Source organism: Plecotus auritus (assembly GCF_963455305.1).
Source record: "Plecotus auritus genome assembly, chromosome: 5".
NCBI classification, from domain to species: domain Eukaryota; kingdom Metazoa; phylum Chordata; class Mammalia; order Chiroptera; family Vespertilionidae; genus Plecotus; species Plecotus auritus.
In genome coordinates this window covers 179,623,260-179,639,739 of record NC_137776.1, presented here as the reverse complement: position 1 = coordinate 179,639,739, position 16,480 = coordinate 179,623,260, and the positions used below count along the sequence as shown (strand labels likewise).

At 45.8% G+C, this 16,480-nt stretch overlaps 1 protein-coding gene across 15 annotated transcripts in view; it reads right to left on the bottom strand.

The window, feature by feature from the left end:
• RALGPS1 (Ral GEF with PH domain and SH3 binding motif 1) overlaps positions 1-16,480 on the bottom strand; it is a 263,998-nt gene that overhangs the window by 216,369 nt on the left and 31,149 nt on the right. For 5 of the 15 annotated variants that reach the window (XR_013960614.1, XM_080668502.1, XM_080668516.1 and 2 more), the window contains exon 1: positions 15,812-16,039. The exons of 4 other annotated variants lie outside the window; for them this stretch is intronic. The gene's annotated coding sequence lies outside the window, so the exon portion shown is untranslated. Of the gene's footprint in view, positions 1-15,750; positions 16,050-16,480 lie in introns of those variants that run through there. 6 more of the 15 variants (XM_080668505.1, XM_080668507.1, XM_080668503.1 and 3 more) reach the window with 6 other exon arrangements.

Sequence of the window (16,480 nt, the reverse complement as noted above, 5' to 3'; positions counted from 1 at the left end):
GGGCAGGATCTCAGGGAGCAAGAATTGCGGGGGGAAAGGATGGAGGGTGGCAGCTGGCTGCCCAGTAATTGTCATCTCTTCATATTCCCTCACCCCATCCTCTCATGGCCAAGCATAACCCACACAAAGAGCTGGCCCTCTCTGATGAAGGGTCTGGAGCTAGGATAGCTGAAAGCAAGGAGGGGAGCTGAACTTGGAAGAGAGGAGAGGGCTTGCAGGGAGGTACATGGACCTGAGCTTGAGAGAAAGGAGGATGTCCAGGTAACCCCAACTGCTGGAGAGTCAGATACAGAACATTTGTCTTCTGACCAATGGGAGCAAAGGGGTGACAGCACAACAGGGTAGAAACAAGGTTTTGCACGTGGGGAAGTAGAGAGAGAAAGAAAAGAAAAAACCTTGACGTAAGAACCCCAGAGAAAACCCCAGAGTTTAATCTGGGGAAAAAGATCCCTTGACACACCCCCTGTGTATGTGTGTGGCTCGCCAAGGATGCCTGAGGGCCCCAAAGCCCCTCCCCCTGTGCCCCTGCCCCTCTCTCCAGCTTCATCACCACCTCCTGGTCCCACACTTCATGCACCAGCAACAAGAAACCAACCCAAACCCAGGATGCTGAGCGAGGAGCTTGAGGCTCACCCCTCGCCACCTGCTTCCCACAGTCGGGCCTCTGCTCAGGCTGCCCCTTCTGTTATGACTTAGAGCCATAGCTCGCCAAACCTTTGGTTTCTTCCCTACCAACAGTTAAAAAAAAGTAAGTAAGCACCTCTCACATACATATATTTATTTGTAAATTAAATACATGTTCTAATGTATCAGCATGTTATGTACATTATAAAACTACAAATGATCAAAGAAAGAGATAAAGATGAAATATGTTAAAATAATTATTTTATTTATCAACAATACAAAAACTTTCATTCTCATTAACAATAGTTTTAGTGAGAAAAATGTGATTCAGAAGCTTCCTCTTTCAGTGTTTTAAATAAACTTTTTATAGAAGTGCAACGTGTGATCAGAAAAGCACAGGACAAAGAACTGTCACAGAGTGAATACCCCCGTGACCAGCACCCAGATGAAGAGACAGAGCGCAGCCAGCCCCAGAACCCACCGCAGCCCTTCTCTCTCTACCTGCCTCCCAAGGGCAGCCACTACTCTGACTCCCAGGCTTTGTACGAATGCAATCATATAGTATGTAACCTGTGTCTGAATGAACATTATGTCTAAAATCCATCCTTTTTCACTGAATGAGTGTTCATCAGTGCTTCCTGATGACAGTTTTGCCTTGTGGGAGTTTACCACATGCATTTTTCGTCCATCCTACCACTGATGGACACACAACTCTCTCCCATCTGGCTATTACAGACGTGCCGCTATAAACATTCTTTTTTTTTTTTTTAATATATTTTATTGATTTTTTACAGAGAGGAAGAGAGGAAGGGAGAGGGATAGAGAGCCAGAAACATCGATGAGAGAGAAACATCGATCAGCTGCCTCCTGCACGCCCCCCACCGGGGATGCGCCCGCAACCAAGGCACATGCCCCTGACCGGAATCGAACCTGGGACCCTTGAGTCCGCAGGCCGACGCTCTATCCACTGAGCCAAACCGGTTTTGGCCGCTATAAACATTCTTGAGCACACTTTGGCACACACTCAAATGCCTTCCTGCTGTGCTGACACCTAGGAGTGGAACTGCAGGATCACAAGGCAAGTGTATGTTCAGTTCAGCTTTGGTAGATGAGGCCAGTTTTCCAACTCCGGCTAAACCAATTAACACGCCCACCAGCAGGGTCTGACAGCCTGGCTGCTCCACAACCTTGCCAGCACTTGGTATGGTCTTTTTCTTTTTCTCATTTTAGCCATTCTGTGGGTAAGATATTACAAAGTAAGTATTACAATCCCTTTTAAAGAGGAGGAAGGAAATGAAGTGCCTCTCTCCAGCTCACAAACCTGAGGTGGTCAGAGCAGGAACCCAGGTCTTTTGACTCCAAAGAGTGCACTGTTTCCATTGTTTCCACTTATGTAGGAAGCAAAACATTCCTTCCTACATGAACACCCTCACAAGAGGCTAAAGCAGAACATGCTTGTGGAGACTCACACATAAAAACGTCTGGATATACGTACCCCAAATATTACCAATAAGAGGATGGTTGCTTTTTTGTCTACCTTTGTTTTCTTAGTTTGCTACAATTAATATTTAATAATGAGGAAAGAACTATTTTTAAAAATTGAGACCTAATTTACATACCATAAAATGTACCCTTTTCTGCAGAACTCAGCAGTTTCTAGTGTATTCACCAAGTTGTGCAACCATTACCACTCTCTAATTCCAGAACCTTTTCATCACCCCCAGAAGAAACCCTGTATTCACTGGCACTAACTCCCATTCCTCCCGTCTCCCAGCAGCCACTCATCTACTTTCTGTCTTTATGGATTTGCTTCTTCTAGACATTCATATAAACAGAATCATAAAGTATGTGGCCTTCTTGTCTGGTGTCTTTTACTTAGAATGTTCTAAGGCTCATCCATGTTATAGCATGAATCAGTACTTTGTTTTTTTATGGCTGAATAATACTTCACTATATAGATATACCACCTTTTGCTTATCCATTCATCAATTAACAGATATTTGGGCTGTTTCCATTTTGCTATTATGAATAATACTGCTATGAAAGGAATGTATAAGCTTTTGTATAGACATATGTTTCAGTTCTCTTGGGTATATACCTAAGAGTAGGATTGTTAGGTCACATGGTAACTTGATGTTTAATTTTTTGAGGAACCACCAAATTGTTTTCTAATGAATGTGCACCATTTTACATTCCCACCAGTAGTGTGCCACCCTGCAGAATGAAGGTGCCAAGCAAACACCCTGTCTTTTCCAGGGCGCTGGAAAAGACCGTGCCCAGAGGAATAACCATAAAAGTGGTCCCAGGTGTTCTGCATACTATTCAAATCTTTCATCCCTCACATCTGGATAGCTCTTTGGAGTGCAGTGTGTTCATACACATGATCTCTGGTTTGAGCAGGAATTCTATTCCTGCTTCTATTAATAATGGTTTAATGTTTTATCTTCTTTCAGTAATTGTTTCAATCTTATTCTATTTTATAAGCACAATCACAAGTTACTTAGAAATAATTTTATTCTTGAATGGTTCCACTCTCACTGCCAATCCTTTCCTACGCTGACTTGCCCATTCATGGTCTTTTACTTTGATTTATCTTTCAGTGGCCAGACACACCTTAGTGATTTTTTTCTCAGGAATGGTGCATGGCTGTAGCTAAAGCTACACACAAGGCCAAAACCGGTTTGGCTCAGTGGATAGAGCGTCGGCCTGCGGACTGAAGGGTCCCGGGTTCGATTCTGGTCAAGGGCATGTACATTAGTTGCGGGCACATCCCCAGTGGGAGGTGTGCAGGAGGCAGCTGATCGATGTTTCTCTCTCATCGATGTTTCTAGCTCTCTATCCCTCTTCCTTCCTCTCTGTAAAATATCAATAAAATATATTTAAAAAAAAAAAAAAGCTACACACAAGGTATGTCTTTGCACGACTGAAATGAATTTCCTTACTGTCAAATGTGAACTGAAACTTGGCTGAGTATAAAATTATTGGGTCACAACCCTCTTCCCTGAAAACTCGATGGATACTGCTCCATAGCCTTCTGGAACCTACTGTAGAGAAGTCTAAGCCCAGTGTAGTCTTTTTTTTTTTTTCCCTTTGACTTCAAGTTTCCTTCTGCCTAGATGCTTATGTATCCTCTCTTCAGTCTCAAAATTTAAAAATTTCTTCACCTGGATATTATTTTAAGTGTGACCTAGTTTTCTAGTTTTGACTGATTCATAATGAACCCTTCAGGTCTTCTTCAGTCCAGGAAAACTGAGGATTACTTCTATTCCATTTGTTCGGATCTCCGATCTGGTCTATCATCCACATCTGGGGTTTCCTGTTGCTTTCTTGACTCTTCTGAGATGGGCAGTGGATCCTCCTCTTTACTCCTTGACTCTCTGCAGTGCCGGCTAATTTCAGATGCTGGCATTGTGTGATTTATTTCCTTATGTTCTTTAAGTCTCTAGCTCCTTTTTCATCTCTGTCTGCTGACTCATCATCTCATCTTTCAGAGCATCTATAACTAACTTCTCTGAGAGAATAAACATGGTGATGTTTGAAATGTATTTCAGTCTCGTGAGTAAATGCTTGGAAACTTTTCCCCAAAGCCTGCTCTTCCTCTAGTTCTTGCACGCCTTGTTTATTTCCCTTTATGCTGCTGATCTCCTCGGTGGGTCCTTGAGAATGTTAGTGTTTCTATTTGTTCATTCTTGAGTGAACACAGATATTTACCCAAAAACAGTGTGGATGGATTCCCTTCCGTTTCCTCTATATGCCTTGATGGATTCAAGGTCTCCTGGACAGGCCAGGAGCTAAGGTCCAGAACCACATCTGTCACTCATCAACTGTGACCATTCTTTAGTCAACATCTTCATTTCTCTTGCCTCGGTTTCCTTGTATATAAAAGAGGAAAGTTGAGCTAATCTTTAAACATCCTTTAGTTCTACATTTTTTATACTCTTATATATCATATAGATTTAAAGTTTCATTAGTCTGGAATTAGTTATCAAGAATTTTGCTAAATATATGTGTAAGCAAATACCCTATTTCTTAAGGCTTACTGTACTTTATTTCAAATTAGGTAAACCACAAACATTAAGCTCAAGAAATAACTTCATTTGATTATATATAAGAAGAAAGAGAGTTATAAACAATTTACCAAGAGCTAGCAGAATACATGCCCCAGGGATATACTGGGAATGAAATGTGTGCACGAAGGCAAAAGCTATACACAAGCAACTGAGAGTTAGATTTCCTCCCTTACAGTTTCTGCAGGGTCCTGTCAACACCACGACATTCAGTCTTGTCTAAACACTGAATACCAGTCAGAGCCTATGATAACTGACCATGTCATCGCTGGGCCAGTCTTTCCACAGCTCACAAACATTTTAAGGGATAACACTGATCCAGAGCTTCCTATTGGCACACACTCCACATGCATCATCCCATTGAATTCTGCCAACCACCTGCTTGGAGATTGTCCTCTATAGTCTCTGGCTCTATAGTCTCCAACATGTCTTACTGGGTAGGCCAAGAATGTAGGGTCCTGGCCACCCTAACCCAGGCCATTTGGGTAGTGAGTCCTTAGGCAAAGGCAGAATTTGAAACCAGCTAGGTCTGAACCCTATTCTGAACCACTTCTTTATATGCTATCCCACAGGAGCTGAACAGCATGTTACACGCTGTACTGGAACATGCACTCCCATCTATCCATCTGCTCCCTTCTCTTTGCCTAAGCACTGGGGCTTCTTAACTCCTCAAACATTAACCCCTCTTCTTTTTCCTTTCCTAGGAAGCAAATGGCTTCATACCAGGGTGGTTGGCTCTGGTATTAGGGACAGCTACTTCCGAGTTATCCCTGTTCCTTTCTTAGTACTCCCCATCTGTGGCTTTCAGCACCAGGGTCAGTGACAGCCCCATCTCTGCCTCCATCCTACACTCCTAGGTCTTTGAGTTCAGGATAATACAAAACACATGTTGGGTCATAGATCATTTTCCCATTGGCTTTCTCGGATTAAAGCCTCTTCATTGGATTCTGTAAGCTGATCTCAGTCAGGCATTTAGACCTAACAGGGGGATTTCCACTTTTGCCAGTTTAGGATCTTCCCTCCACCGGCAGTCTGGATAGATCTCATGTACTCTTAACTCTGAGACCCTCATGTACTCTTAACTCTGAACCTAAAAGTTCTGGAAATTCTATAGCAGTCTCTTCCCTGCTCCCCAAGCTCAAATACAGAAGGGACCAACAATGTGCTCCCAAGTCACAGAGCTCCCAGGTTCAGTTGCAATAGCCCTCTTACTCACCTCCCACACTCCAGTCTCCCACATCACCCATCCTCCACCAGGATCATAACTGATGGAGCTTCTCTCCTTCTATAACTCCAGAATGATTCTCCATGCACCACAGGATAACATCTGAACTCCTGAGCACCGCCTGCAAGTCCCTCTGAGTACTGACCTCAAACCACTTCTCCAACCTCACCTCCCTTAGCTCGTCCTCCCCACTTCACCGCAAGCCTCACATTCCAGCAGCACACACAGCACACCTGAGACAGCGCACGCTCTCTCCTGCAGTATGTCACCCTTCACCTGGGAAACTGAAAATCTACCTTTAATATCCTGTGATCCTGATTTGGTTCCATAAGCTTCTATTTCCACCACTTACACCCCTGACACAGCATCATCATTTATTCATTCCTATCTGTCAGGTCTGTGGGCTCCTAAGGACAAGGAGTCAAGCCAGTTACATGCTCAGTAAATGTTTACTTCATGAATGAAAACCACTAATGAGACCAAGGTATTCTTCCATCCCCTGGAGAAGCATAGGTGGCAACCGATCTTTAAAGCAATAAAAATAAGCCCAGCTGCTATATTGGAAACCACGCAGGAATGTTTCAGTAAGGATGCTTTGGTGACAGATGGGAGCTCTCAAGAAGAAGACTGAGCAACTGTAGAATTTGTCAGAATTCCCAGTGCAGGTCAGGAAAACAATGCTGTGAATGCCAGGGCAGGAACACTATAGTGTCTCCCACGTATCAGTGTCCCAGCCACACTGGCTTGCTGTTACTTCTTGAATTCACCAGTCCTCGCTCAGCTGGGACTATGACAGATACAGTGCTTCACCAGGCTACTCCAATTCACCTTTCCTCTGAGAGGCTATCTCTGACCCTCATAGCCAGATAAAACCATCCATTTATGGCCTCTAAGCACTTGTACTCCTCTTTTGGAGCCATTATCATAATTAATTTTTCATATACTTGTTATTATTTTTATATGTATTGAACTCTGCTACTAGACTGTAAGCTAAAAGGTAGCAAGGACCAGACCTGTCTTTCTCCTCTACTGTAGCCCCACAGTCAGCATAGTGCTGGCACTCCGCAGGCCCTGAACAACGACTGGATAAATGGGTGGGTGGATGAATGGATGGATGAACAGATGGGCCGGCAGGCAGGTAGATCTGGAAGACAGGGAGGAACAAAGAAGGAATAAGACTACCTTTGATTGTTGGTCCAACACTTTAATATTACCCAGCTCTCTTTACTCTGACTCAACCCTCACAAAACAATTTCAGATCTTAAAACTGGGGCTTTCCAATGAAGAAAGGATGTGCACACAAAGGAGATATTCCTGTTTACTTGGGAAGCAGGTGTCACAGCAAATTGACACACCTGGCATTCTGGCTTCATATGCAGTGATCTTTCTGTAATACCAGGCTGCTCTCTCTGTTCCACAAGTATACTGGCTATACTGGTGACACTAAGTTCGAAGAATCTCTCAGCCCTTAAGGAGCCCTCTAATATCACGATGAAGCCCCTGTGATCACAGTGTGTGTGTTGCTAACAGCCCACCAAAGGCCTTGCCTCTTCTCAGCCGGAGATCTGCACTAAGTCAGGTCTTAGATCCTCTTCCCATGCAGTCACACTGCAGATTCAACAGAAAACCTTGCTGCAGAGGTTTCGTCGGAGAGAAATGCTTCTTTGTGGACATGGTCTATACACAATGTTCCACGAGCTGCAGTAGCTATTGAGAAATTGCAATATGCAAATGGATATGCTGAAGTCCATGAGTGTTGCTGGGTAGGGAATCAGGACACCTGAGTATGAAACCCTGGCAAAGTTCCCATGCTCATCCAGAAAGTGGGCAGAGTGGACTCAATGATCTCTAACCTTCGGGATGGACTAGCACTATATCTGATGAGCACAAAGGCCACAGCAGTGCTCACTGCAAAACAGCCCCGTAGCAGGTCTACCCAGAGACAAAGTAGAGAAATAGCTAATGGAAGCAACCAGCATCTTTTGAAAATATCAAAAGAATGCTACATGTCAATCAGCAAGTAACTTCTGATTTTATTAAAAAGCTTCGCAACAGGAATGAATTCTAATCTTAGCTATCAGCATCAATGATTACTATACTGGAGCCATTTACAAGAAAGACCAGGGTTTCCTGGTCCCTAGAATGAAACCGGACATTAAAACCCATCACTCCAAATTGAACTCAACTCCTCAAATTTCATAATCAGGAAATTAAAATAACTAAAACCAAGGGAAAATATTACAAATAAGTCTTTTCAATTAATCTGTTTCCTTACCTCACCTGTGACTCCTCCATTGTATGTCAGAAATCACCCCTTGAGGCAGCCTAAGGTTTGAGAAAAGACATGTGAGGAGCCCCAAACTTCTCCCATAGCTACACCTTGAGCAGTCTATACTCTCTGAGCTTCCATTTTATCCTCTGCACTTCAAAGCCTACCCCCACCTACCATGCAGAATAAAGATGAAGCTGAAAAATCAGGTGTCAAGAGACTTTGTAATGTGTTGGGATATTTTATAATAAAGGGACCTCAGATCCAACCAACAACCTTCTCATCTTATAGATTCAAATCAGTCCCTGGGCACTCATTCAACAAACATATATGGAGCACCTACTATATGCCAGGCATTAAGGACCCCATGGTGATCAAAGCAGCCACAGTGCATGATCTGATGGGACTGTATTATACCACACCAGAGGAGACAGACATCACCAACAATTACATTGAAGAGCATACTGGTACAGCCTGCAGGCCTTGCTAACAATTTGGTCTTTTTACTACGAGAATGTGGAAACCAACGAAGGGTTTTGAGCAGAGGGAATGACATACTCAGATCATCAGGGCAGGAGGAAGTGCAGACTCTTGCTCTGCAAAGCAGTAGGGGAGTCACAAGGAAGTGGCTGTTGGTCACACAGTGTTATTACATCCTGTAGCAGGGTGCTTGCTGCGACAGCCTAATGAGGAAACAATCTTCAAATGCTAGTGGACAAAGTGTTAGAGAAATGATGCCTAGAGGGGGAAAAAGAAACAGCCACAGAAAGAACACAAAGTAAGAAATATTTTAAAATAGTGAAATTCACTAATTCCATATAATAGACTTTATTGCCACAGACACAACAAATTCTCCTAAATTTATTAACTTGTTTTCCATAAATATTTAATTACTCAGAAATGTTCCAAAAGTACAGATTCCCTTGACCTAGTTATCAAGCTTATACAAGAGTGAGTGAGAATTATTGTATCCATAAACACGAATTTAATTACGTTCATTATTCTTTCTTTCCTCTCCAATAAGATGATGGTAAAGAAACCTTTGACTGTTGAAGCCAAGCATTTAATTTTCTTCTGATTACTCAAGTAATTGTCTTAAACTTAAAATAAAACCTTATAATAAAAATATTTAAATTCCAAAGAGAAAAAGTATAATATTGCATTAGTTCCTATTGAAGACCCATTATTTACGTGGAATCACAGAAGAAAAGAAAGTACTGGGGACACCAGCCTTCAGTTCCTGAACTGGCCTGAGAGAGGGCCCACCCTCAAAGTGACTCTGTCCTCTCCCTCACTGGAACCCTATGGCTGCCCTAAGCTTGCATCTGCACTCCCTACACAGGCTGAGTTATACCTGCCACCCTCCAGAGGGCATCCAAAAAGCCCTCTAACATTGGTTATTCTAGCTCACATTTACCAGGTGCTCATGGTGTGTGAGCACTATGCTAAGGCCTGTTCCACAGCACCTCCTTGAAGCCTGGTAAGAACCATGAGGAGGGAAGTACCATCACACTTCCTGCACTGGTGAGGAAACAGGAGTGGCCACCTGCCTGAAACCACAGGGCTCATGAATGGTGGATCACAACACGAACCCACATCGTCCTGACTCGAGTCTGTGCTTTTAGTGCTGCCCTATCCACCTCTCTGATGCTCAGGAGATAAATCTTCTGCAAAGAACACAAGGGATTTGAAAGCTCTGCAGAAAAACTGTGGAAGGATTTGCTGCTCTGGGTCGTCATGGTCTCTGCTCTCCTCAGTAAGTGCAGGTGAGACAAGCCTGACTCATGCCTCCCCACAGGGAAAAGTCCTGGAATTGATCAGTAAGGTGATTGCTCCTGGTGGTGCTGGGAAATCACCTTTGAGAAGAAGTTGTACAAAAGAAGAAACACTTGTAGACAAACCCATGGCCCTGGATCAACAGGACCCCTGGGAATGTTTCACGGACTCCTTGTGCACTTTGTGACTTCATAGCTGGTTTCTTTAATACCTTAACCATCACCTTCACCTTCACCACCCAAATAGCACCACTTCCCTATACTAGAACCCAGAGAAAATAGCCAAAGAGGTGCTTCTTGCTGTTCCCACAGCACTGAGGATAATTAAAATGACAGTGAACACTGTGAGCATCAGCTTCCTGCCAGACACCCTGATAAACATTTGCATTATTTCACTGACTCTTTAACAAGAGCCCCAAGGAAGGTAACACTGCTATCCCCATTGTACATATCAGTAAACTGAGACTCAGAATGGGAAGCATACTTGCCCAAGGTCCCAGAGGCCATGGGGGGAAGTGCTAGGATTTGAACCCAGGTCTGCCTGGCTTCAGAGTCTGAATCTTCTTGGCCGCTTCATTTAAGATCCTCCATCACATATGACTCCTCCACCTATCGACCAGCAGCTCCACAAGGGACAGAATGGAGCTCCTTCATCTGCATAGGCCCAGCATCCAGCAAAGGGTTTAGAACAAAGCAGGAGCCCAGCAAGGATGGTGAATGAATGCCACTTGCAGGAAATGATACCTTCTCTCCTTCTAAGAAAGTGGCTCCAGGAATGCTCCAGGATGCCCTTCACAGAAGCCAACCTGACCAACTATCTCCTGCCCCTGGTCAAAATTTACAGACCACCTACTCATCTCCCTCAGGTCTGCTCCTCTACAACCCCACCCCTAGAGAAGAGTGAGCAGCCATACTTCTGAGGAGGAGCGGTGGGATTCAGCAAGCTAAGCAGTTCACTTTTACATTTGTCCTTTTTTCTGCCTCCCTATCTTATCCCGGAACATCTGAAGCAAACATTTCTTTCCTCTCCCATCCCTAAGACTTAGTAGGACAAGGAGCACCAGCCATATCCAAAGTCTACAGCTGATATATGGCACAGTACATTCCTGTCTTGGAATCAGCACTCAAATACTTGAGGAATGAAGTAACAGAGTCCAGAGTCTGGGTTTCACCAGAGACCTGATGACTTATTGGTAAGAGTCTGCCAACAATTGGTGGCATGGCTTGTCTAAGCAGAGATCCATCACAATGTCCACAAAAGCTTATCCTGGAGACTCAGCAACAATGAAAGCAGGAGACTCCCTGTGCAGTAATACGCATGCAACAATGCTCCCATCAAGGTGTAGACAATGAAAGTCAGAGGAGCATACCTGGGAATAGTCACTTGTGCCTACAGCTGAGTAGGTTTCACAAAGAATGGAAAATTTGAGTTGGGAAACCATTCTCAAATCACCCAGGGAGAAGTCATGGTTTCCTGCCTCCATGGCCCCCATACTGGCCACCTCCCCACCATCACACCCACCATGCTGTTTTGTAATCAGTGACTTGTGTGCCTGTCTCCCTGAATAGTATATGAGCAACTCAAGGGCTAGGACTTTGGGCATTCATTCTCATGGCTCACCCTCAACTGCTAAGTAAATATCTGCTGATGAAGAATAAGAGTCAACTTTAGATTATTAATAACATACCAGCTACCCTTCTTGAGCACCTACAACCACCTGCTTATTGCTGCAAGTACTTGCCTGTATGGTCTCATTTCCTCTACACACACACACACACACACACACACACACACACACACACAAAAGGCAGATCCTATTATCATTATCCATTTTACAGATAAGGGAACTAAAACACAGAGAAATCAGGTAAATTGTCTCAAGTAATACAGTAAGTGACAGAGCTGAACTATGAATGAAAAATCAGTTTTCAATTACTAGTGAACAAAGTCCCTTTCCTTTCTCTGTCCTCTGCCTTGAATCCAAATAGGTGGATTACCCTTTAGTCTATTGTTCACTGGGACCAGAGCCATTTCTTTTTTTTTTTTTTTTTTTTTAATATATTTTATTGATTTTTTACAGAGAGGAAGGAAGAGGGATAGAGAGTTAGAAACATCGATGAGAGAGAAACATCGATCAGCTGCCTCCTGCACACCTCCTACTGGGGACGTGCCCGCAACCAAGTTACGTGACCTTGACCGGAATCGAACCTGGGACCTTTCAGTCCGCAGGCTGACGCTCTATCCACTGAGCCAAACCGGTTTTGGCATGACCAGAGCCATTTCTTTCCTAGAGGAGAACCAGGGCTATCTCTTGTTATTCTTCTAAACAATGACTGCTAACCATTACTTAGTAAACATCATTGAGGTGGGAGGTGGAATGGAGATCAAAATTGTGCTTTCAATATCAGTCAAAAACATTTATTTAGGAGGAAGTCTACCTACCAATTGGAACATTTTCCAATGTTGGAATAATTTCCCAAATAGATCAAGTTAATAGATGAAACTGCAAGAGTGTGTACAGAATGTTATAATTTGAGTAAGAGAAAGAAGTATATAATAAACAAAAAAATGGTAACAGTGCTTGCCTCTAGGGAAAAGAACTAGGAACTAGAACCTCAAGGCAAGAAGTTTTACATTTGTTCCTTCCTTGAACTACTTGCCTTTAAAAATATCCATGTGTGATTCTGTTTTTAATTTCTTAAAAAATAAGATAAAAACATCATTTAGAGAAGCCACTTATTGCCAGGCCTTTCCCAAATACTCACATACATATTATTGTAACCATAAAAAATTATGCATGTTTATGAACATAAATTGGATAAACTTAATTTGGGGTGAAATAAGACTGTTAAACAACTTTTGTCTTTCATGTTGAGGTTCACTAATTTCACGAATGTTGCAGTATTTTTTCTGTGCCAGGCAGTGCTAGATAGATATTAAAGAACTAAAGAACAGGTCATTGGTTTCCTCCCTCCTGTCTTTCAAGAGAACATGAGGGCATGCTAATCAGAATGCCAGAGCTAGGACTACTCTTTTTAATATATTTTTATTGATTTCAGAGAGGAAGGGAGGAGGAAAGACAGAAACATCAATGATGACAGAGAATCATTGATCAGCTGCCTCCTGCATGCCCCCTACTGGGGATTGAGCCCAAAACCTGGGCATGTCCCCTGACAGGAAATTGAACTATGACCTGGTTCATAGGTCAAAGCTCAACCACTGAGCAACACAGGCCGGGCACTAGGACCACCCTTGATGTTCTCATAGCCTAACATTCTCACTCAACTAAGAAAACAGAGGCCTGGAGAGGGGACGGGATTGGACTGGAGTTACATAAGAACGGAAAGCCTCAGAATCACTACCAGTCAGTGCTTTCCTTCTATGCTACATGCTGTTCTGTTGTGTTGAAAGATGGGCAGGCAGGGAGGGGCAGAAATGGACCCTAACATATGCTGAGTGCCTACTAATCAGGTGCTTTCACACATCTTATCTCATTTGTTCTTCATAATGAGCTCTCAAGGTAGGCATAATTATCCTCATTTTACAAATAAGGAAACCAAAGCTCTGAGAAGCTAAGAAACTGGTGCATGAGGCTTCCAATGCAGGCCTGTCTGACTTCCAAACCAGAGGTCGTACCCTCCATACTGCAAAAGAAAATCAATTTTAAAAGGTAGACTGGGCTATGTCGCAGAGAACCTCAGAGGCAGTATTTCCCACTAATGAAATTTGTCTCTCAACCCTGGCTATTATCACTGCAATAATAACCATCAAAAAGCCTATCCCCTCGTTATCCGACACAGGTTCTAGCTCTTGTGTGCCACCAAGTTTGGATTTTCCTTTTAATCCATAGAGCGTGATGGTTATCCAGAGGGCACCAATCTCTGACAACCATTTACACAGTTTCTGCCGGGAGAGAATAGAACAACTCACACATGCTGCTGCTAGACCGTATAGGTACCTGCCACATGAGCACAGGCCAGAGTAAGGACCCAACCATGAGTTGCCCTCCCCACGATGCCACTAGGTCAGTGGTCGGCAAACCGCGGATCGCGAGCCACATGCGGCTCGCGATCCGCCGTTTGCTGCTCTGTTGACTAATGAGTTTGCCGACCACTGTTCTAGAGTGAAGATAAATGCAGACCAATACAGGAGAAGCCTCCTCCTGCCTTCTCTGCTGGCCATGCAACACAGGTGGGAGGAATTACAGTTCGGATTGGTCTAACTGCCAGGGAGTGAAGGCACTGCACAATGAAAGGTCACGCACATGGGACACTCTTCTGAATAGGAGGGAGCCCTATCATCTTTTTTTTTTTTTTTTAGCCCCATCATCTTGCTTTCTTCTCTCTGTTCCTGTAGGAATCTAATTCCCCTTTTTAGTGTGGTAAAATTAGAGTTTGTACTTGAATCAGCAAGGGGATTCCATAAGGCTCGAGCCTAAGCTTAATGCTCCAGTTCAGAGTCCTCACTGGAGTTGGGGTCTAAAGGTCAGCAAAGAATTAAATGTTCCCCCCCCACCACCACCACCATCTTTCCTCCTCCCATTGTACCCTGCCACAGCTCCCTCGGAGCCTGAAAGGGATGAGCACTCATCTTTTGGGGATTTCCTACCACAAGCCTGATCCCAAACTCAAACAAGAAAATGGTCTAGAAATCTCCTCCTCTTCAGACCCCCAGTTCCCGAATCCAACCTACCCATCAACACAGACAAGGGAGACTCATGACTTTACCAGGATGTGCTGGCTCTGTAAGCACAGCTCCATCCTATCTTCACAAGGCCCCTGGGGGGCACACAAGGCAGGTACATGATGCTCGTTTTGCAAAAGAGAAAAAGACTCTCCAAGATAATACAGAAGGAAAAAGCCTCTGAACCCTCATTCCTGTTCTGCCCCCTAACCAGGCTGCCATATCGGGTTTATGGAGACCACCACTGTTAAGATTTCCAGCAGCTTCTGGGGTCAGGAGCCAGCAAGCCAGGACTCTTCAAGCTTCACACTAACTAGTCTTCAAGCACACACATTTCTCAACAGCTGCTCATCGAATGAAAGCCAAGCACCCCCCAATCTAGGCATGGCCCCTGCAACAGCAACAGGAAAAGTCCCCGAAATGTGAAAAATGGTAAGTCCCACTTACGGCATGGCGTGGCACAGGGGGGCCGCCAGCCTAGTAACTAGGGCAGCTGAGACCCAAGTTCGACTCAGGAAAAGCACAGGGAGGCCTGGCAGGCCCTTCTGGCCCAGAGGCAACCCTCGAAGCCTCCAGAATCCTCAGAAAGCCCAAAACTCCTGCTTCCACCCAAACCCTGCTGGACAGCGGAGAAGGCAGCACTCCCTTCTCCAGGGACCACTCACCTCTGCTCGCTCCTCACCTGCAGCCCGGCTTCCGGACCAGCGACCACTCAGGGCCCCGCCCCGCGCCTGCAGGTCTCCCTAGCCCCGCCCCTTGCACCTGTGGTTTCCTCAGGCACAAGCTCTCCGGCCGCTTTGGCCTCACTTCGCAGCCACCTCCCACTGGCAAACCAGTGATCCCATCTGCCCCTCCACCCCACGCCCGCACTTGCAGCCCCTCAGCCCCACCGAACTGCCTCCGCCCCTAAAGGTGGGCCTTTCCCCATCTCCATCCCTGCGCCCGCTGCCCTTCAAACCAAGCCCCAACCGGACCAGCGCACCGAAGGCCCCCGACCCCGGCCTTGCGCCCGTAAACCCGCCCGACAGAACTCCCACCCCCGGGCCCGCCTCCCGCGCCGAGGCCCCTCCCGGTCCAGCGGCCCCTCCAGGTCCCGCCTCCCGCACCTGCAGCTCCCTCCAGCCCGGCCCTCAGGGCCCCGCCCCGCCCGCGGGCCGCTCTTCTCACCGCCCGCTCTCGCCGCCGCTGCCGCCGCAGTCACGGCCGGTCACCTTGACGCGGGCCGCAGTGGCTGCCGCCGCCTCCTCATGGCCCTGGGAGCGGCCCAGGCGGCAGCGGCGCCTTCGCTCGGAGGCCGGGGCCAGGCCGGGCCGGGGCCGGGCCGAGCGCAGCTGGAGCGCAGGCCGAAGCGGGAGCGGAGCGGGTGCCCAGCCGCAGTAGAAACCGTCCGCTCCTAGACCTGAGCGGCGGGCCGCCCAGCCAATCGGTGGATAGCTCTCGACCAGCTCCCCCAATCAGCTGGTCGCAAAGGCGGAGACACGCAAATCGGCCGGCTGGGCGCGCCAGTGCGCAGCCGCTGCAGCCGTGGTCCTCTCTGGACTCGGCCTCTGCTCCAGTCGGTGGACTCTCGTCAGCCCCTCCGCTGCCCGCCCGCCCGCCTCACAGCCCCGCCACGCCCATCCCCTTCCCAGAAATAGCACCTCGCTTTCACCATACATCATTCCAGGCCTCACGCAAATTCCCCTAAAATCCCTACGTAGGATTTACCGTTTGCAACAAAAAATGGTTTTGTGAGAGACACCTTAGTGCCCATTCTTTACAACTCGGAGGCAGGCACAGAACACAGAACGTCAGAGCCATAAGAAACCTCAAAGAGCCTCCAGTCCAACCCACTTA